Source organism: Microcebus murinus, chromosome X, assembly GCF_040939455.1.
Source record: "Microcebus murinus isolate Inina chromosome X, M.murinus_Inina_mat1.0, whole genome shotgun sequence".
In the NCBI taxonomy this organism is placed as follows: domain Eukaryota; kingdom Metazoa; phylum Chordata; class Mammalia; order Primates; family Cheirogaleidae; genus Microcebus; species Microcebus murinus.
The window spans coordinates 46,594,990-46,617,197 of NC_134136.1; the positions used below are offsets into that span (position 1 = coordinate 46,594,990).

Here is a 22,208-nt window from a genome sequence, read left to right on the forward strand (position 1 = left end):
TGTATTTGGATATCAAGATTTCTGGCCACGCCCAGCATATTTTCCTCCAGTATGCCATAAAATAAGTTTTCCAACCCTTGTGAATATTCCTCTTCCCCCTTCTGGAATCCCAATCAGTCTGAGATTCGACTTTTTACATAATCCCACACTTTTCTGTAAGCTTTGGTCTTGTCTCTTGTTTCTGTGCTCCCTTTCATCCTCTGATTTGTTTAGCGTGTAGGCATAATCTTCAAGCTCTGGGATTCTTTCCCCTGCATGATCTATCCTGTTTTTGAGGCTTTCCACTGTATTATGGAGTTCCTTGAATGCTTCTTTCATTGCCAGAATTTCTGCTTGGTTTTACTGAATTACTTCGATATCTTTGGAGAATTTTTCATTCATTTCCTGGATTGTTCTTGTGGTTTCTCTATGTTGGGATTCTATTTTCTCTTCAATTCCATCGAGCTTTCTAACAATCCATATTCGGAATTCTTCCTCTGTTAGTTTAATCATATCGTGTAAGTTAGTGTCAGTTGGTGAAGAATAAGTATTTTCTTTTGGAGGTGACTTTTCTCTCTGATCTTTCATGATTCCTGTTATCTTTCACTGGTTCTTCCTCATCTGGATACTTTGTTGAGGACCAGAGGAGCTGGAACTTGATTATGAGCTGTGATCTGGGGTTCCAAAGGAATGATCCTTGGAAGAGCTGGCGAATGTGTGCTCTGGTCCTGTATCGTCTTAGAGCAGTTTGAGCCTGTTGGGTTATCTTTGACCTGATGTCTTCACCTCTGTCCACAGAGTTTAGCGGGTTTGGGCCCCTTGCTTAGACACCCAGGGATTCATTCACTCTAGTGAGATGGACACCAGTTTCCACCACTAGATTGAAGTGGGAGGCACTGTGTTAGGCTCTGAGTTTACTCTTTCTTTTGTTATCTGTGGTTTGCAAGGAGTCAGTTATCAATGTATCCAAGATCTTTGTATTGTGTTCTAAGCCTCCAAGTAGGATATACAGGTATCTCAGTCTTAAGGGAATATCTTGCCACTCCCAAGGGTTCCTAGAGTCCTCAGGAATAGCAGCCTCCTTCGCAACTCCACCTTGCTAAGACAGGCTGTGCTCTCTTGGCACAGATCACAAATGACTGAATGCAGCGGGAAACCACCCAGGTTCAATCTTGCGAGACAGCCACTGTACGAAATACCGCTCTCCCCTTTCCTCCCCTTTAAACTCAGCCTCCTAGGCCAACAGCCAGGTTAGGGCAGAGAGGAGGTCTGAGACCACTTCCAGAGCAGGCCTCGGCAGCATTTCCAAGTTACAGGATCATGGTGGCATGCCCTGCCAATGCTGACACAGAGGGTCCCCTGTTTAGCGGAAGACTGGGTTGGGTTTGGCAGGCTGGCTTCAAATGACCACTGCCCTCCCTAAATCCCCTGTTCGCAGAGACCCAGTAGTTTATGTGTGGGGATCTGCTCTCTGTCTATCCAGCACCAGCCAAAGCCTCAGCAATATCCCCAGGCTAAGCCTCCTTTAAGGTAGAGTCCCCCCTTCCTGGTCCTGGAAGCATCCTGAGGTGGAATGCCAGATTCGGCATCCATTTCTGTGGTACAGGGAGGCGGCCACTGGGTTCAGATCCTCCCCCAACCCAAGACTGGCTCTGAAGAGCACTGAAGAAAGTTCAAAATGTTGCCTTCTAGCACAAGCCCGATCAGTTCAGCCGGTTTAGGGTAGAGGAAGCCTAAGAGCGCTTCCAGCACAGCCCACCGCAGCATTCCCAAGCTATGGAGCAGGGGCGGCGGTACTGGGAAGCGGCTGCTGGGTTCGGAGCCTCCCCCACCCACAACTGCTTCACCGGAGTGCTGCGGAGTATTCAAAATGCTGCCTGGTCCAGACTCTACTCCACACTGCTCGTCTGCCCGTGTTACTGCTTCCCACCAACTTCAGGTACTTCCCTGCCTGCGTGGGTGTGGGGTTCCGCGAGGGAGGGATTGTCTCCCTGTGCAAGGCAAAAGCAATGCTTCCTCCAGCCAGCCCGTCGGGGCAGCAGATGCGTGGACATGCTCCCTCCCTACTGTATGTTTCCGACTCCCTGGGTTTTGTGGAAGATGTTTTGGTTCACCTTTGATTATTGTCTACGTTTTCCGTATCCCAGTGTCTCTCTGCAGTCTTGCAAAGCTGATCCAGTGTAAGTGCAGATCACTTGCATGTGGTTGTCTGCCTTCTTCACTTCTCACTCTGAGAGCAGAGAGCCAGGAGGTCAGCCCTACTCCGCCATTTTTCTCAAAGCAGTTTTCTTAAAGTATTAATCTGCTCTTAGTAAAATTGCAAGAGGTTTTGATTTTTAAATTTGAAATCTGTTTCTCTAAAAGTCTCAGGGATTAATCTCTCTCCTGGAGACTATCTTTATTGTTAAAAACTCCTCCAGACTCTCTTTACTTCCAAAGAGAGAGAGAGAGTATGTATCCAAAGAAAGGCTGTTAAGGCAATCCCTGACCCTGACAGGCAACCCACCACAGACCCAGGTCGCATACAACATGCTTTTCCCTTCCAGGAATCTGAACTGGGACCCCAACGGGGAGCAAGGTAAAGAGGCTCTTGAGCGGTATTGCCAGACTCTACTCAGGGGCATACAGGCTGTGGCTAAAAGGCAACTAATTTATCTAAGGTAAGCAAAACAGTGCGAGAACTTAACAAGTCTCCTGTGGCGTTTTTAGAATGCCTTTTTAAGGCTTATCACCTGTATACCCCCATAGACCCAGGGGCGCCAGAAAATAGGCATGCTGAAAATATTGCCTTTGCTACTCAGTTGGCCCCAGATATTCAGAGAAAGTTACAAAGGTTAGAAGGGTTTGAGAGAGAGTTGCTGTCTGAGTTGGTTAAGACTGCCCAGAAGATTTACCATGGACTCCCCCGTGGTGAGAGGGAATGCTTTTGCTGACACGACAGCCAAGAAAGTCGCACAAAAACCAGTGGGGCCTCTCCAAATTCTCCCTGTTCTGCCAGAATGGCTCCTGCCAAACTCTCCAAACTACACCAAAGAGGAAGTTAAAATGGAAAAAGCCCTAAAAACTAGAACTGATTCAGGAGTTCGGAAAACCCTCCCAGACAATAGGGTCTTAGTTCCTGAACACCTAGGATGGGACCTAATCAAGCAAATGCATCAGAGCACCCACCTTTGGGGCACCACGCTGACCAAACTTCTCTAGAGGGACTACTACATCCCTCGACTACATCAGATGGCCTAGCAAGTAACAACAAGATGTCTCGCCTGTGCACAAGTCAATTCAGATAAAGGTAGTAACCCTCACTCTGGGACCAGGTTAAGGAGACAAGCCCTGGGGGAGCAATGGAAAATGGATTTTACAGAAGTAAAATTGGATAAATATAGATACCGTTACTTGCTTGTATTCGTTGACACATTCTCAGGATGGGTAGAAGCTTTTCCCACAAAGTCAGAGACAGTGCAGGTAATTGTAAAAAAGTGACTAAAATTATCCCCAGATTCGGCCTCCCACTGGTAATGGGGTCTGACAATGGCCCGGTGTTGATCGCCAAAACAACTCAACTACTAACCAAGGCATTAAGGATTAATTGGAAACTACACTGTGCTTATAGACCTCAGAGTTCAAGGCAAGTAGAAAGAATGAATAGAACGATAAAAAAACATTAAGTAAACTAAAACTAGAGACTGGCAAAGACTGAGTGAGCTTTCTTCCCTTTGCTTTGCTAAGGGCTAGATGCACTCCTTATGTTAATGGCTTAACCCCATATGAAATCATGTTCAGCCGGCTGCCCCCACTTACCCCCAAACTGGGGGAGACAAGGTAGCAGGATTAAATAACCATTCCCTCCTTAAGTCATTGCAGGCCTTACAGTCTGGTGCCCGGCAGACCCGAGACCTTGTAAAGGCCACTCATCCTAGACCAACTAATCTCCCCCCATCCCCCCGGAAAAGGCTTCGTTCCAGGTGCAGCCTGGAGACCTTGTCTGGGTAAAGATACTCCAATCAGCTACCTTGGAGGCCAGATGGACTGGACCCTTGCCAGTGATCCTCACCACGCCGACAGCTGTGAAGGTTGCTGAAAACGTCACTGGATTCACCACCCCTGATAAACTTTCCGAAAAATGGATCAACTGTCCCACTAAGGACCCACTAAAGACAAGACTTTCCAAGACTCTTCAAGGTTCTCCTAATGGCAGAAAGAAAGAAAGAAAGAAAGAAAAGAAAGAAAGAAAGAAAGAAAGAAAGAAAGAAAGAAAGAAAGAAAGAAAGAAAGAAAGAAAGAAAGAAAGAAAGAAAGAAAGAAAGAAAGAAAGAAAGAAAGCCGAAAGGCAAGCAATAATTGGTATGAACTTATTTTCCTGGTCCCTGTGACTGACAACACTCTTGTCAACTATAGCAAGACCAATCATCCTTATCCTGTCGACATTGCTAATTAGACCCTATATCATTAACTGTCTGACATCATATCCTAAGTTGAACAGAGAATTCAGGCTGTTTAGCTGATGGTTCTTCAGACCCACTATCAGCATATTTGTGATACAAATGATAAAGAATCAATGATTTGATTCCTCCTAAAAACTGGTGATGAATGTTGAGGTCAGCTAAAATAAGGTTCTGGTTGTAGAAGAAAGCAAAGCAATCCCCTTGTAACTGAATGCATATTCTGCCAGCTGCACGTTGTAACATTTTACTGTACCCCAGGCTGACTGACGCTATCTGCTTCTGTAAACGGCTTGCTTTGAGATAGTTCTCAGCACAGGGGCTCAAGGCCGGCCCGGGGCCCTGGCCATCTGGAGAGAACATGATAAAATGTAGAAAACCATACCCTCGCTTATGTGCCTCTAGTCACGTAAGCCCCCCGTGCTTGAACAATTAGATGAATTTTTTAGAGTGTGGTTTTTGTCTTTAAAAGGGGCCATTTTTTCTAGCTCATCACTACTTTTCTGTGCTTGCCACTCTGCAAGACAGGAATAGTCCAGGCCAGTAAATAAAGACTCACAGTTTGACTCAATTCGGTTTTTAAGGTGGTCTTTTCTCGAACTTTGAAACATAACACTCACAACCTTCTGTCTTCACATCTCACATCAAATGTTAAATATTTTCTTCTCTGCTTTCTCTACCAGAAGTTCATCACATACAAGTGAGTTGGGATACATCTTTGGGAAAACAAATGCCTCCAAGAAAGTGATAAAGTTCTGATACCCAAATGAACCAAGTGAGAACCAGAAATGTGAGTGCTAATAAAAAAGAAGCATCACTCTCTGAAGGTGGAGAAAAAGGGAAAATGGTTCAAGGATGCTCCTGTATAAGTAGGAATCTTTGAAACCACCTTCTAGTGTGTTATTAATATTTAACGGAGGATCTATTACTGTTTTCCTTGGTGCTCTTTAGTAGTCTTAGTCACTAGAAGGAAAGGACAATTTTTCCCTTTGAATATCTGGCCTGTTTGTCCTCTAGTTTGGATTGTTTCATGACTCTCCTAACATTTCACCACCATGAAGATCTAAATGTCAGCCAGAAAGGTAGTCACGGTGTGGGTCACGTTTTTAGTACTCATTTAAAGTCTCACATTATCTGAATTACTTTCAGTATAAAAACAGAGTCCAAGCATAGAATGTGATTTTAAACCCTGGTTGATGTGTACAGTTCTTTAAATCTGGACATTAGATGTGGAAATCTTCTTTCCACAGGGACCAAATATCACATCTTAAACAAAACCAAAACCATTTTTCTAGAATGAAAAATACAAAAATACAAAAGAATTACTTATCTCATTTTGATTTAAGCCCTTGATTCCTGAAGGTTTTTCCCTTGTGATCCACTCTATTATTACTAGTTAAATCTAAGCAGACAAAAATAAATCTCAGAATCAAAACTAGATTTAATTGGAATGTGAGTGGGGAAGTGGGGGGTGGGCATCATTCCATCCTCCTAATGAAAGAGGCTCAGGAGATTAAAAATTTGCAAGCTCCAAATCTCAAAGTTAAAAATAAAATGATGAAAACTATTTTCATGTATAGAAAGTTGTATTTTACACTTTTAAGAGCTCATTAGTATTTTACCAGTCAGTAATAACTTTTCTTGTGGCCCAAAGTCAAGGATGAGCAGTTTGCTTATTTGAAGGTATACAATTTGCTTACCAGTCAAGTATTCATCCTCAAAAGGAAGTATGCACCCCTTCCTGTCTCTTTACCCTTTTTGCTTTCTCCCTTCATTTCCTCCATCTCTCTTCCTCATCTAGCTACAATTTAAAATATCAATTGGCCGGGCGCTGTGGCTCACGCCTGTAATCCTAGCTCTTGGGAGGCCGAGGCGGGCGGATTGCTCAAGGTCAGGAGTTCAAAACCAGCCTGAGCAAGAGCGAGACCCCATCTCTACTATAAATAGAAAGAAATTAATTGGCCAACTGATATATATATAAAAAAATTAGCCGGGCATGGTGGCGCATGCCTGTAGTCCCAGCTACTCGGGAGGCTGAGGCAGGAGGATCGCTTGAGCCCAGGAGTTTGAGGTTGCTGTGAGCTAGGCTGACGCCACGGCACTCACTCTAGCCTGGAAAACAAAGCGAGACTCTGTCTGAAAAAAAAAAATAAAAAAAAAAAATAAAATATCAATAATATTTGTCCATTGATTGGACACAATGTTCAACTGTTTTAAATGAGTGAGTTTGCTTAAACCGACCTGTGCACAATGAGAACTGCAGGACCGGTAGAAGCCTCGGACTCTGTGCAATGCATGCATCCTCTCAGTTTCTATGAAAGAGGCCAGGGTTGTTGTTAATCCTGCTGTTAATAGACTTCCTCCTCCTCCCTCTGAGGGTCTCAGGGTCCCCGTTAGCAAAAGTGAGCATAAAGAATTTGGCACTGGGGGAAGGGGGAGGAAGGGCAATATACGTAACCTTAACATTTGTACCCCCATAATATGCTGGGAAAAAATAAGCAAAAAGAATTAGGCACACAGTAATGCTGTGTAACTGTGCACTGTAACCATAATGATCAAAGTGCGTGAGCCTCAGACAAATGTAAGTTTGCTTTATCTCTGTGAGAATAAATAGACTTTAAAACAGCTAATATTTAAATAGCACTTGCCAGGTTCCGGGCATTGTATTAGGCACTATACATACATAATACATTTATTTCTCATAAATGAAATAAGTACTATTATTATCCTCAGTTTACAGTGGAGGAAACAAGTACAGAACGCTTAAGCAACTTGTTCAGAGTCAAGGATCATTAACACAGGCAGTCTGACTCCAGGGTTTATGGTTCTCCACCATTGCTTACACTGTGTCTCCCAGGATTGCATCCATCTCATCAGTTTATCTTGAATATTTAATCAATAATACAAGTGAAGAACCTGTATTTTTTTATTGACCATCTCATTTGACCATAGAAATAACAGGCAACTTGGAAACCTCTGCAGCTAAATATTCTGGTGGATGTAATTTCAAACATGAGCCATTTTTCCAAACAAGTGGCAGAAAGATGAACAGTGTTTGTAAGACGCTACTTTTGTGTGACAAAAGGAAGACACAAGAACATGTGTTTGTATTTTTATTAGCATTTTTAAAACAAAAAATACCCTTTGAGTGGTATGATAATTGTACTGGTGCTGAAGAGGGGATTAGATAAGACTTTTCACTGGATACTTTATATTGTTGGATTTTTTGAATTATGTGAATATGGTATTGGATTAGTTTCCTAGGGCTGCTGTAATAAATTACCACAAACTTAGTGCCTTAAAGAAACAGAGATTTATTCTTTTAACATTCTGGAGGCCAAAATTCTGAAATAAAGGTGTCAGCAGAGCCACACTCCCTCTGAAGGCTCTAAGAAAGAATCCTTCCTTGCCTCTCCCAGTGTCTGGTAGCTCCAGGCGTCCCTTGGCTTGTGACAACATCAACCCCCAATTTCTGCCTCCATCTTTGCCTGGCCTTCTCTCCTGTGTCTCTGTGCCTCAAATGTCACTCTGATTTTTCACTGATAAAGAAAGCTGTAATTGGGCAGGGCACGGTGGCTCACGCCTGTAATCCTAGCACTCTGGGAGGCCAAGGTGGGCGGATTGCTCGAGGTCAGGAGTTCGAAACCAGCCTGAGCAAGAGCAAGACCCGTCTCTACTATAAATAGAAAGAAATTGATTGGCCAACTAATATATATAGAAAAAATTAGCCGGGCATGGTGGCACATGCCCGTAGTCCCAGCTACTTGGGAGGCTGAGGCAGCAGGATTGCTTGAGCCCAGGAGTTTGAAGTTGCTATGAGCTAGGCTGACGCCATGGCACTCACTCTAGCCTAGGCAACAAAGCAAGACTGTCTCAAAAAAATAAAAAAAATAAAAAGCTGTAATTGAATTTAAGGCCCAACATAAATCCAAGATGATCTTTTACCTTTTACTTAATTACATCTTTTTTTTTTTTTTTTTTTTTGAGACAGAGTCTCACTATGTTGCCCAGGCTAGAATGCCGTGGCATCAGCCTAGCTCACAGCAACCTCAAACTCCTGGACTCAAGCAATCCTGCTGCCTCAGCCTCCCAAGTAGCTGGGACTACGGGCATGCCCGGCTAATTTTTTCTATATATTTTTAGTTGGCCAATTAATTTCTTTTTATTTATAGTAGAGATGGGGTCTCACTCTTGCTCAGGCTGGTGTCGAACTCCTGACCTTAACTCCTGACCTTGAACGATCCTCCTGCCTCAGCCTCCCAGAGTGCTAGGATTACAGGCCTGAGCCACCACACCGGCCCTTAATTACATCTTGATCCCTTACTTAGTTACATCTGCAGAAACCCTTTCTCCAAACAAGGTCTCATTTTCAGGTTGCAGAGGTTAGGACAAGGACATATCTTTTCGGGAATCATCATTAAACCCACTAAAATCTACCCTCTGGCCATCAAAAATGTATATCCATTCCATGTACAAAATACATTCATTCCATCCCAAGATCCCCCAAAATCTCAACCCATTACAGCATCCACCCCTAAGTCCAAAATACTAAGTCCTAAATAACATCTGCTCAAAAGTCCCAAATCTCATCATTTAAATTATCAAAATCAAGTATGGGAGAGACTCTGGATATGATCCATTCTGGAGCAAAAATTCTCCTCCATCTGTAGACATGTGAAACTAGAAGACAAGTTATCTGCTTCCAAAATACAATAGTGGCAGGCAAAGGATAAACATTATCATTTCAAAAGAAAGAAAATGGGAGGAATAAGGGGGTTACTTGTCCTGAGCAAGTTCAAAACTGAATAGGGCAAATTCCATTAGATTTCAAGGCCTAAGAATAATCCTCTGCGGCTTAATGCTCTGCCATCTGGGCTTGCAGTGTCCTGCTAGCTTCTGTGCCACCCTTAGAATTCATTCTTTTTTCTTGAAGAGAAACACATCTTTGCAATCTGGTAGCTCTGTCAGTCCATTTCTTGCCTACAGAATCCCAGAGGTCCAATAGTCTTCCTTCATTTCATCCCATATCTACCTCCTTTAATCCAAGCTGGCAGTGCTTCTGTTGATATAGCATTCTCAAAATCCTTGTCAGTCTCATGTGTATGTTATCGGGATCCATGCCATTAGACAAGAGGATTCTCCAGAGATCCCTTCCTGGATAAACCCATCTCTATTCCTACCTTCAGTTGATATAGTTGTGTGAACTAAGCCCTCCACAGATGACTGAATGGACCCCCTCTTGGACAAGAGGACCCCCAAAATACCCTAAAGCTGAGTTACTGGCCATGAGAAGGGAGGTCAGACATACCTTGTCATGCCCCTCTTCCTTTATTGGAGATATCCTTTGTAACTCATTAACAGGCCTAATACTATGCAAGACAAGGCTTGAACCACACCTGCAGGTCTTCAATTTATCTAACATATCTTGTGAGTCTGAGTATGTGTCCAGTGACTTGTCTCTGATTAACAGACTTCCTTATCTTAACTTAAAACAATCCAAGCCTTTAGACGAAGCTTCATTTCTTTGACCAATCACAAATCAAAGAATTTTTAAACCCACCTATAACCTGTAATCTCCCACCTTGAGATGTCCTAACTTTTTGGACCAAACCCATGTACACCTTCCAGGTATTGATTTATGACTTTATAGGTAATTTCCTGTCTCCCTAAAATGTGTAAAACCAAACTATAACCCAACCATGACAAGTCCACTTGCTCAAGACTTTCTGGGCATGGCTCTGGGCCATGGTCCTCAAACTTGGCTCAGAATAAACCTCTAAATTATTTTACAGAGTGTGGGTTCTTTTCCTTGGACAGTTGACTGAATCCATGAGTCATATATGTAATCTCTTCAGCAAAAGATTATCTAGTCATACTGTTGAACTTCTCTTCAGAGCTGAGTACAATCAAGCACCCATCCAAATCTCTTTTGGCAACTGATATAATGAGACTTTAGGTTTCTTTGGTAACCTCCTGTCTACAAAGTGCTTTCTATAAGTTCACTTCACTACATTTTTAATTACATAGGTAACTTATGAACACATTGGGAAATTTTGACAACACAAACAGTAAAACCAAAAGCCCCTTAAGAGGGGCTTCCCCCCATACCCTCAACATGCATAAACATTCATGCAATCCTAACCCTTGTTTTCAGTTTGGTATGTATCCTTCTTGATTTTTTCCTTTGTATTCTCATACATATTCATATTACAAATATAAACATATGTTTTTTAAAAACCATAATTTGGATCATCCTGTACATATATTATCATTCTTTTTCCCCAGCTTTATTGAGGTATAATTGATAAGTGAAAATGTATATATTTAAGGTGTACAGCATGGTGTTTTGATATACATATACATTGTGAAACGATTACCACCATCACAGAGGCAATGAAAGCAAAAATAACAAGTTGAACTACATCAAACTAAAAAGTTTCTGCACGGCAAACAAAACAAGCAGCAAAATCAAAAGGCAGTTTACAGAATGGGAGAAAATATTTGCAAATTATATAATTTTTTCTTGAGACAGGGTCTCACTCTGTCACCCAGGCTAGAGTGCAGTGATGTGATCATAGCTCACTGCAACCTCAATTCATGGACTCAAGACATTCTCCAGTCACAGCCTGACAAGTAGCTGGGACTACAGATGCACACTACCATGCCCAGCTAATTTTTTAAAAATTTTTTTGTAGAGATGGGGTCTTGCTATGTTGCTCAGCCTGGCCTCAAGCAATCCTCCTTCCTCAGCCTTCCAAAGTGCTGGGATTACAGGCATGTGCCACCATGCTCAGCTTTAAATTATAATAGATATATTTGATGGGGGATAATATCCAAAATATATAAGGAACTCATGCAACTAAATAATAAAAATAATAGTAATAAAAATTTTAAATGGACAAAGAACCTGAATAGAAACTTCTCCAAAAAAGATATATAAATGGCCAGCATGGTACTGACACAAAAACAGAGATATAGACCTTTGGAATAGGATGGAAATCCCAGATATAAAACCATCCACAGATTGTCATCTAATCTTCAACAAAGCAGACAAAAGTATACACTGGGGAAAAGAATCTCTATTCAATAAGTGGTGCTGGGAAAACTGGGTATCCACATGCTGAGGATTGAAACTGGATCCCCACCTATGACCTCTCACAGCAGTCAACTCATGATGGATAAGAGGCTTAAACTGAAGGCACGAAACCTTAAGAATACTGGAAGAAAATGTCAGGAAGACTCTTTTAGACATTGGCCTAGGTAAAGAATTTATGAAGAAGACCCCCAAAGCAATCACAGCAGCAACAAAAATAAACAAATGGGACCTGAACAAATTAAAAAGCTTCTGCACAGCCAAGGAAACTATCATTCAAGCAAATAGACAACCTACAGAATGGGAGAAAATATTTGTTTTCTACATATCTGATAAAGGGCTGATAACAAGAATCTGTACAGAACTTAAGAAAATCAACAAGAAAAAATCAAACAACCCCATCAATAAATGGGCAAAGGACATGAACAGAAATTTTTCAAAAGAAGACAGGATAATGGCCAGCAAACATATAAAAAAAAGTGCTCAACATCTCTAATCATTAGGGAAATGCAAATCAAAACCACAATGAGATATCACCTAAATCGTGCGAGAATGGCCTCTATCAAAAAGTCCCAAAATAACAAATGCTGGCGTAGATGTGGAAAGATTGGAACGCTCTTACACTGCTAGTGGGACTGAAAATTAGTACAACCCTTGTGGAAAGTAATTTGGAGATACCTCAAAGAGCTAAAAATACAAATACCATTTGATCCAGCAATCCCATTACTGGGCATCTATACAAAGGAACAAAAGACATTCTATAAAAAAGACGTCTTTATCTTTTGCATACCCAGGAAAAAAAAAAAGACGTCTGCACTCAAATGTTTATAGCAGCACAATTCACAATTGCAAAGATGTGGAAACAACCCAAATGCCCATCAATACATGAGTGGATTAATAAAATGTGGTATACGTATACCATGGAATACTATTCAACTACAGAAAACAATGGTGATCTAGCACCTTTTATATTATCCTGGATAGAGATTGAGCCTCCTTTGAAGTGAGGTATCACAAGGATGGAAAAATATGCACCACATGTACTTACCATCAAATTGGTACCAACTGATCAACACTAAGCTGCTCACATGGTAGTAATACTCACTGGGTGCTGGTCAGGTGGGGGGGTGGGGGAGTGGGGAGTGGAGGAGGTGTGGGGGGTAAACCCATAGCTAATGGAAACGTGGCACACTATATGGAGGAAGGACACACTTGTAGCCCTGGCATGGGAAAGGCAAACGCATTTCATGAAATGAAAATGTTTGTACCCCCATAATATCCTGAATTAAAAATAAATTTAAAAATTGGTTATGCAAATTAATAATGACAGCCACTTTTTCATCATGAAATTATTAGCCCATTTTTCCCCTGAAATTGTTCCAGCTCATCAAAATTATTTTAAAAAGAAAGAAAACTTCATAAACAAACATGTTAGAGATTCCAATGGCTTTTGGCAAAATGGCAAAGCTGCTTTGTTTATTTATTTAGAGACAGGGTTGTGATAGAGTGCAATCGCACAATCACAGACTGAACTCTGGGGCTCAAGTCCCACCTCAGCCTCCGGAATAGCTAGGACTACAGGCACTCGCCACCACACTGAGCTAGTTTTAGAAAATTTTTTGTAGGCATGGGGTCTTGCTATTTTGCCCAGGCTGGTTTCAAACTCCTGGCCTTGATCCTCCTGCGTTGGTCTCCCAAAGTGCTGGCATTACAGGCATGAGCCACCAAGCCCAGCCAGCAAAGATGCTTTAAATTCTACTATAGAGGAAAGGTTTTCAGGGATAATTGTAAGTATTTTGGGAATACCTGGTAATGAAGTCCTAGCTAATGGAACATAATACTTTACCTAGATAAGTACCCATGTAAACATATTTAAATAAATAGATTATTTTAAAAATAAGAAATATATCTAAATAAATATTGGCAGTAAGAATGTATTCGAAAGTCATGATAATCTGACAAAATCAATATTTTAATTAAACTCTTGCTAAAATTGTAAACATAAAAATTTTAAATGTGGCCGGGCGCTGTGGCTCACGCCTGTAATCCTAGCTCTTGGGAGGCCGAGGCGGGCGGATTGCTCAAGGTCAGGAGTTCGAAACCAGCCTGAGCAAGAGCGAGACCCCGTCTCTACTATAAAATAGAAAGAAATTAATTGGCCAACTGATATATATATAAAAAATTAGCCGGGCATGGTGGCACATGCCTGTAGTCCCAGCTACCCGGGAGGCTGAGGCAGAAGGATCGCTTGAGCCCAGGAGTCTGAGGTTGCTGTGAGCTAGGCTGACGCCACGGCACTCACACTAGCCTGGGCAACAAAGCGAGACTCTGTCTCAAAAAAAAAAAAAAAAAAAAAAAATTTTAAATGTATTCATGAGCTGCCATGCAGGCAACAACTATTTTTTCATTCAGAAATGCAAAGGATATGAAGGAAGAAGATAGCAGGCAAAAAGAAAAAACAAACAAAAAAAAGAAATTCAAAGGAAAGAAATTGAAAAGTAATTTATAAGCTAATAAACTTATTGTCTTATTTTTAAACATGGTAGGATTAAACCATAGTGTAAAAGGTATATACATGGTTCTGTGTCCAGATTTTAAAGCTATGTTAACACAAAGAAAAGTATAAATACAGAGTATTATGGAAGAAAGCATAATCTTTCTCTAGAAATTTGGACATCCATTAAGTGGCAGTGGGACTGCCCTCTGGTACTCATTTTCCTCATTTAGAAAGAGGGCATTTTAACTAAATAATTTCTGAAGTATCTAAGTGCTTTTTTCTTTTAGTTAGTTTCATTAAAAGTATTTTTTTTTATTTCAGCACATTATGGGGGTACAAATGTTAAGGTTATTTCAGCATATTATGGGGGTACAATGTTTAGGTTACGTGTGTTGCCTTTCCCCCCTCTGCCTACCCCCGGACTCAGAGCTTCAAGCGTGTCTTTATTCAAGTAATATATAAATACGTGTTAAGTGCAGAATTTGATATTATCTGCATTGTTTGGACTAGAAATGAAATTATTTCTTTGAAATAGTGTTAACTCTAAAAGAAGCAGTTGAGTGGGTAGTAACGAGAATACAAATAATTTTAAAATCATTTGCACTTAACTTAGGAATTGTTTTCATGTATTGACATATGAGAGTCTCAATTATTCCAAAGGGTTGCAACAATTGAAATATGATAATGAAATCTGACTGTAAAAGACACACTCAAAAGAAAGCAATCTATCTAGCTTCTTATTTTAACTACCTGTTCACTATATCTTGGCTCTCCATTTTGTACTAGGAAAAGATTATGTGTTACCTTTAAGACAGACCAGTCTTCTTACCCTACAGCATATCTTATCTCTTGTTCTAATCTTGGAGACTAAGTTTAAAAAGCAGCCAATTTATTCCATCGTTTAAAGTGATGACTGTGGCAGAAGACCCCTCAGTTCTTTAAAGCACAGTAGAAATATAATCTCATTAGTAAATCATGCTCAAGGATTATATTTGGTTTAACTCACTGCCAAGTAAAGTGTAAGACACTACAAATGAGCAAATATATTCTATTTATGTATACTTAGATTTACACACAAACATACGAAAAGGGAGGACTCAAGTAATCATTATTCGATTACATTTTTGCGTAGTAGCTATTTTAAGAGTTTTTTATGAATTCATCAGCATTCTACCTCATTTTCAATAATGTACTAGATTCATTTGAAGCACTGAAGATCCACTTTTAATATTCAGGTATATAGATTTCAAAGGTGAGTCATTTATGTGAACTATTCAATAGTTAACAAATGCCTTGATTATCTTGAGCTCTTAGTAGCAACTACTGAAAAAGGATTAAATAATGTTCTTGCAACAGTCATATACTTAAAAGTCCATTGATATTCTGAATCTAACTTATATTTGTATATCTAAGATACTAATTTCATCATCTCTATAAGAATGCAAACGTCAATGATCATAACCATAATTTATATTTAAGGCACTATGGATACAGAGGAGAATGCCATGTATTTTTCCATGTATGCTTTCTATACTTATTTAACATTCTTTTCTGTTATTTCTTTTCTATAGTAAATAGCTTTAGTAAAATAACTTTAGAAAATTATTTTAAAAAATTTTAAAGTGTACTGTCTGAAAAGTTTGATAAAGAACATCCAAGTCATGATTGCTACTGTTCTAAATATAATATCCAATTATTTTCTGTAAATTACATTGGGCCACTGTCAGACAACTTATTGATACATGAAAAATATCAATTGTCATGTTTTATATTTATTTTATATTACATGTATTACATCTGACCACTTCTCCAGTAAGATTTATAAAAGTGGAGGAAAAACTAAAGGATTTGTTTTTTGTATTCATTAAAGGTCTATTTCATTTGTTAACTAAAATAAAATCGTAAGCCCCCCAGCTGACTGAATATACCTCCTCTTGGCCAAGGGGACCCCAGAAATACCCTAAAGCTGAGTTGCTGGCAATGAGAAGGAAGGTCAACCATGCCTCATCATGCTCCTCTGCCTTCTTGGAAATATCCTTTATAACCCATTAACACCCCTACAGCTATACAGGGCAGGGCTTGAACCATAGCTGCAGGTCCTCAATTTACTTAACGTATCACTTGAGTATATTTTTTCAAAATACTAAGAGAGTACAAATGTTTTTGTCACATTGACAGCTTTTGTAATGCTTGAGTCCCCATGTGCCTAGGCAGCAAGGGTTGAGATGGAAGCTCATGTGGCATGATTTATGACATCTACCGACCGCATGGTTAAAGGCAGTAGTGGGGCAGAAATTGACATCACAGTTGTGGATTTGGGAGCCAATCTTACCAGAAAATGATCAGTGTGTTTCACAGTACCCTCCCAAAACACACAAACACAAACATCACTTTATATTTAACAAGTCAATTAGTCTACCCACTGAGAGGACCGGTGGGTGAAGCCAATGAGTGCAGATTGGAAGATGGAGGGAGCGGACACAAGCATGACTTGTATCTAAACAGGGGTAGACCATCATCTTACTTACACAATGGGTCACTGTATCTGAGCCATTAGTGAGCCAGACTAGATGGTTCCTCTAACATCTTTAGGGTCTCAAAAGTTCTGGGCAAACATGAATCAACCAGCAATCCCCAGAAATATCACCTACTGCTGCTCTCTTTCTCCTTGTGAGGTTAGGAGTCATCCATGGGTCCAGGATTGTTTCTGTCCACTCATATCACTTCTACTTAATCACAAAAACCTCTGGGTGTGCAGAAGAACAGGATGGACAGTGCATAGTTTAACTAAGACCATGTAGTCCTTGTGTATTTAAGCAGTTGAAAGCTGTTTTTTAAAATGAGGTAATAAATATTCACCAATTTCAACAGTGTATGTGGTTAAAATCCCAGAGTCTGCATAAGTCTAAATCCCTCAACACTTGCAGAGACTTCCAGATGCTAATGTACATAACATACAACTATTCATCTCTAGATCTTGGCCTGTGGTTATGAATTTCAAACTTTGACGTGAACCGTATAATTTGTCTTTGGGCATAGAAATTGTATAATATAATAGAAAATGACAGTGAATCATAACAGTATTTGTATAAATGATCCATTTTTACTTACCCCGTTTATTCTCATTATCACTAGTTATATAGTTATTAAGTATCTAGTTGCTAGTTAACTAGTTCCTCTATTTGCATCAAGTCCTCTTTAGCTCTCACAGATTATTCTAATAACAGGTTATATTTGAGAGGAATGTGTATTCCAAATTATTGGATTTATGTAGTTATTTGTATAATCTATAGTTTTCTCTGGTTAACTAGTTAGCACCACTATTTAGCACTAGTTATGTCTACTTATCAATAGTTATTAAAACAAGAAGAATGTATGTTTCTGATCCTGGTGGCCTACTCCTGTTATTCTAGCTGTATCTACTAATCTTGCTATTAGGTAGTCACTGATTAATGAGTCACTAATTATCTTGCTATTTGTCTGTCTCTAGTTATCTACAGTTATTGCCAAATAATAATGTAGAATTGAGAAGAATGTGTGTTTTTTAGCTTCCTACTGTAAAACAGTTATTCTGGTTATCTCTAGTTAATTGATTATTACTAGTTGATTCTTAATATCAGTTGTTCTTTTTTTTTTTTTTTTTTTTTTGAGACAGAGTCTCGCTTTGTCGCCCAGGCTACAGTGAGTGCTGTGGCGTCAGCCTAGCTCACAGCAACCTCAAACTCCTGGGCTCAAGCAATCCTTCTGCCTCAGCCTCCCGAGTAGCTGGGACGACAGGCATGTGCCACCATGTCCGGCTAATTTTTTCTCTATATATTAGTTGGCCAATTAATTTCTTTCTATTTATAGTAGAGACGGGGTCTTGCTCTTGCTCAGGCTGGTTTCGAACTCCTGACCTCAAGCAATCCGCCCACTTCGGCCTCCCAGAGTGCTAGGATTACAGGCATGAGCCACCGAGCCCGGCCTATCAGTTGTTCTTAAAACAGCAAATACAACATAAATTAAGGGGAAAAGTATATTTCTGAGCCTTTATATTAATCTAGTTATTATCATTATTTCTATTCATCTAATTTGTCTAAATATTAGGTAGATAGTTACTTGCAAACTAGTTACAATTTTATACTATATTTATTTCTCTTTAAATACAGTTCTCACTTATAAATCTGACAAAGAATAAGAAATTGGAGTTAGAAAGATGTGTCTTCAAGCTTCCTGGCTTCAAATACTCTTTTTTTTTTTTTTGAGACAGAGTATCACTCTGTTACCTGGGCTAGAGTGCCGAGGCATCAGCCTAGCTCATAGCAACCTCAAACTACTGGGCTCAAGCGATCCTTCTGCCTCGGCCTCCCGAGTAGCTAGGACTACAGGCATGCACCACCATGCTCGGCTAATTTTTTCTATGTATTTTTAGTTGGCTAATTAATTTCTTTCTATTTTTAGTAGAGACGGGGTCTCACTCTTGCTCAGGCTGGTTTCCAACTCCTGACCTTGAGTGATTCGCCCGCCTCAGCCTCCCAGAGTGCTAGGATTACAGGTGTGAGCCACCGCTCCTGGCCTTCAAATACCTATTCTAATTATCTCCAGTTATCTCTGCTTAACTAGTTGTCTCATTACCACTAGACACAGATATCAATCAAATTTTCAAACAGTAAATAAAATGCTATATTTGAGGAGAAAGTATAATATTTAGTTTTTTAATTAAATCTCTCAAATCCATCTCTATTTATTAGTAACTGTTTACTGTGTCTAGTTATATATAGTCCTCACTCATTCTAACAAGAAAGAAGTAGTTAGATATGAGAAGAATTTCTTTTAGTTTTCAGACTTTATTTCTCTAGGATTCTCTAGTTATTTCATTAGTTACCTAGTTACCACTGCATATTCTTTGTTAAAAATATGTGTTTGAATCGGCAATTATTAATCACAGTTGAGAGGAAAGTACATTTCTGAGGTCCTTAGACTGTTTATTAGATTATTTCAGTTAATCTAGTAATTCCTATTTATCTATTTATTAGGTAGCTCCCTACTGTAAAACAAGTTACTCTTAAACCTGTCCCTCTATCTGTCTCTAGTTATTTTGTACTTATAACTTATAGTTACAGTTAATATCTAGTTAGTTGAAAATCTAGTTGTTTGTATTTGAAAATAAATTAGAATTAAAATTGTAAAGAATGTGTTCATTGGATTCCTAGTTTCAACTACTTGTTGTATGTACTTAAGCAGTTCCTGAGTTTCTACTACTTAATACTGGTTAAAAATAAGTGTTCAGAGGGAACATAATATGTCATTCTAGGTATCTCTGCTTATCTATTTGTCAGGCAGCTCTACCTTTAAGTATATTTGATTATCTAGTAACCTGATTACCACTACTTATTATTAGTTAACAGTAGATGTTGAATAGCTGTTTATTTGGAGAAAAGGGAAAATCATGACATGGGTCTTCCTATTGTCTCTACTTATCTATAGTTCTTACTCATTATCCTAATAAAAAGTAAAAAGCTAATGCTGAGGAGAGTGTGTTTTTCTATGTGCAGGCTACACCAAGTTAGTCTAGTTATCACTAGTTATATCTAGTGTCTTATTAATAGATCATTTTGCATTGCTATAATAGAGTACCTGAGACTGGGTAATTGATATAGAAAATAGGTTTATTTCTTACAGCTCTGAAGCCTGGGAAGTCCAAGGTCAGGCAGCCACATCTGATTAACTTCTGGTGAGGGCCTCATGCTGTCTCATAACATAGCAGAAGGCATTACAGGGTGAGAGTGGAGGGACAATGGAGGCTGACCCACTTATAACAACCCACTCTCATGAGAACTGATCTATTTCCATGAAAACTAATCCAGTCTCAGGAGAACTAACCCAGTCTCTCAAGAAAGACATTAAGGCATATTAATGACCTAATCATCTGTTAAAGGCCCCACTTCCCAACACCATTACAATTAAATGGCAATTAAATTTCAACATGAGTTTTGACAGGGACAAATCACATCCAAACTATAGCATCTAGTTAACTAGTGACCTAGGTACATGAGTTACTATTAGTTAATAATCAGATTTCACAGGGAGTATTTGCAAGTTAAATTTGAAGGAAAAGTTCATTTTTGAGCTACCCAGACATCTGTATTTTTTCTAGTTGTCTCTCATTATCTATTTATTAGGTAGCTGCTGTTTACAGAAAACAAGTAACTATTAAACTTATTAAACCTTCTCCTATACTATTAATAGTTTCTAGATATATATAGTTCTAGCTAAAAAAGTATCTAGGTACCAATAGTTATTTATAATACTAACTCATTTTTCATGCAAGAGATAATAATTTAGAGTTAAGAAAAATGTGTTAGTTGAGAATAATATGTTTTTTAATTTCCTGGATTCAACCAGTTTTCCTACCTATCTATATAGTAAACTAGTCATTTAGGTATCATAAGTTTTCTACAGTATTAACACATTATCTTAAAATTAAATAAGAAGTTAGAGTTAAGAAGAAAGTTCCAATTTATAGTTTCAAATGCTTTCTCTAGTTTTGTGGGGTTTGGGGATTTTTGTAGAGACTGTGTCTCACTATGTTGCTCAGGCTAGTCTCGAACTCCTGGCCTCAAGCAATCCTCCTGCCTTGGCCTCCCAAAGTGCTAGGATTATGGGTGTGAGCCAGTGTGGCTGGCCTTGCTTTCTCTAGTTATCTATAGTACTAACTCATTAATACATCAGGAAAAAAGAATTTAGAGTCCAGAAGAATGTGCATTTGAGCTCCCTAAATTCAACTAATTTCTCTACATATCTCCACTTACCTCTAAGTAACTAGGCACCTATCAGCCACTATTTATCTTTAGCATTAACTCATTACTCCAACAAGAACTAAGAATAACATTTGAGAAGATTATGTTTTTGAGCTTTCTGGCTTCAACCATTTAGTTTTATCTGGTTATCTTTATTAAAATGAGATCTAAGTAAATCTAGTTATCTACATTATTAAGTCAATATTCAAAAAATAAAAATTGAGAATTGAGAAGCATATGTTTTTCAGTTTCTTGGATTCAAACTATTGCTATAGATCTCTAGTAGACTAGTTATCTGGTTACCACTGGCTAGAGTGCAGTGGCATCATCATAGTTCACTACAACCTCAAACTCCTGGGCTCAAATGATCCTCCTGCCTCAGCCTCCTGAGGAGCTGGACTATAGGCACTTGCTGCCACACCTGGCAAATTTTTCTATTTTTGGTAGAGATGGGGTCTCACTCTTGCTCAGGCTAGTCTTAAACTCCTGAGCTCAAGCAATTCTCCTCTCTTTGCCTCCCAGAGTGCTAGGATTATAGTTGTGAGCCACTGCACCTAGCCACATGTTTAATTTTTTGAGGAACCACCATACCATTTTCCACAGCAGCTGCACTATTTTACATTCAGGGTTTCAATTTCTCTACATTCTCACCAACACTTGTTGTCTTCTGTTTTGTTTATAGTAGCCATCCTAATAGGTGTGAAGTGGTATCTCATTGTGGTTTTGATTAAGACTAACATTTAAGAAGACTTTTTCAGCCTTCTGGCTTCAAATATTTAGTCCATTTTTATATGGTTATCTTTATTTAAACCTTACCTATATAATTCTTATTATCTACATTACTGACTGAATATTCAAAAAATAAGAAGCAAGCAATGAAAGAGCATGTTTTCTAGTTTACTGGATCAAATAATTGTTCTAGATATCTGGTAAACTAGTTATCTGATTACTATTTTTTATAGTACTGATGCATCATTTCAGTGAGAAATGAGAATTCAGGGTTGAGAAGATTGTGGTTTCCACATTTTGGCTATAACTTATCTGTAGTTGTCTGTAGTACACTATTTACCCAGGTAGTAGTTATCCATAATACTAAATATTTATTCCCACAAGAGATAAAGTTACTGGTAGTTACTCATAATACTAAACCTTTATTCTCACAAGAGATAAGAATTAGCGTGGTGAAGAATGGCTTTTCAACTTCTGGACTCAAAGAGAGTTCCTAGGGATCTTAGCTATCACTATTAAACTAGTTATCTACGTACCAATAGTAATCTATAGCCATAACTTATTATAGCAAGAATAAGTAAGAATGTCGTATTGAAAAAATGGTTCAAGCAATGTGAAGAAGAGGAGGCGAAAACGACCCCCCGACCGACCAAAGCTCACGCGCTGCTGCATCCCCGCGTCCAGCACCTCTG

The 22,208-nt window shown here is 39.2% G+C and overlaps 1 protein-coding gene across 1 annotated transcript in view; it reads left to right on the forward strand.

Moving 5' to 3' along the window:
- Positions 1 to 22,208, forward strand: part of RPL39 (ribosomal protein L39) — a 362,820-nt gene that overhangs the window by 186,646 nt on the left and 153,966 nt on the right. The window lies entirely within an intron of this gene.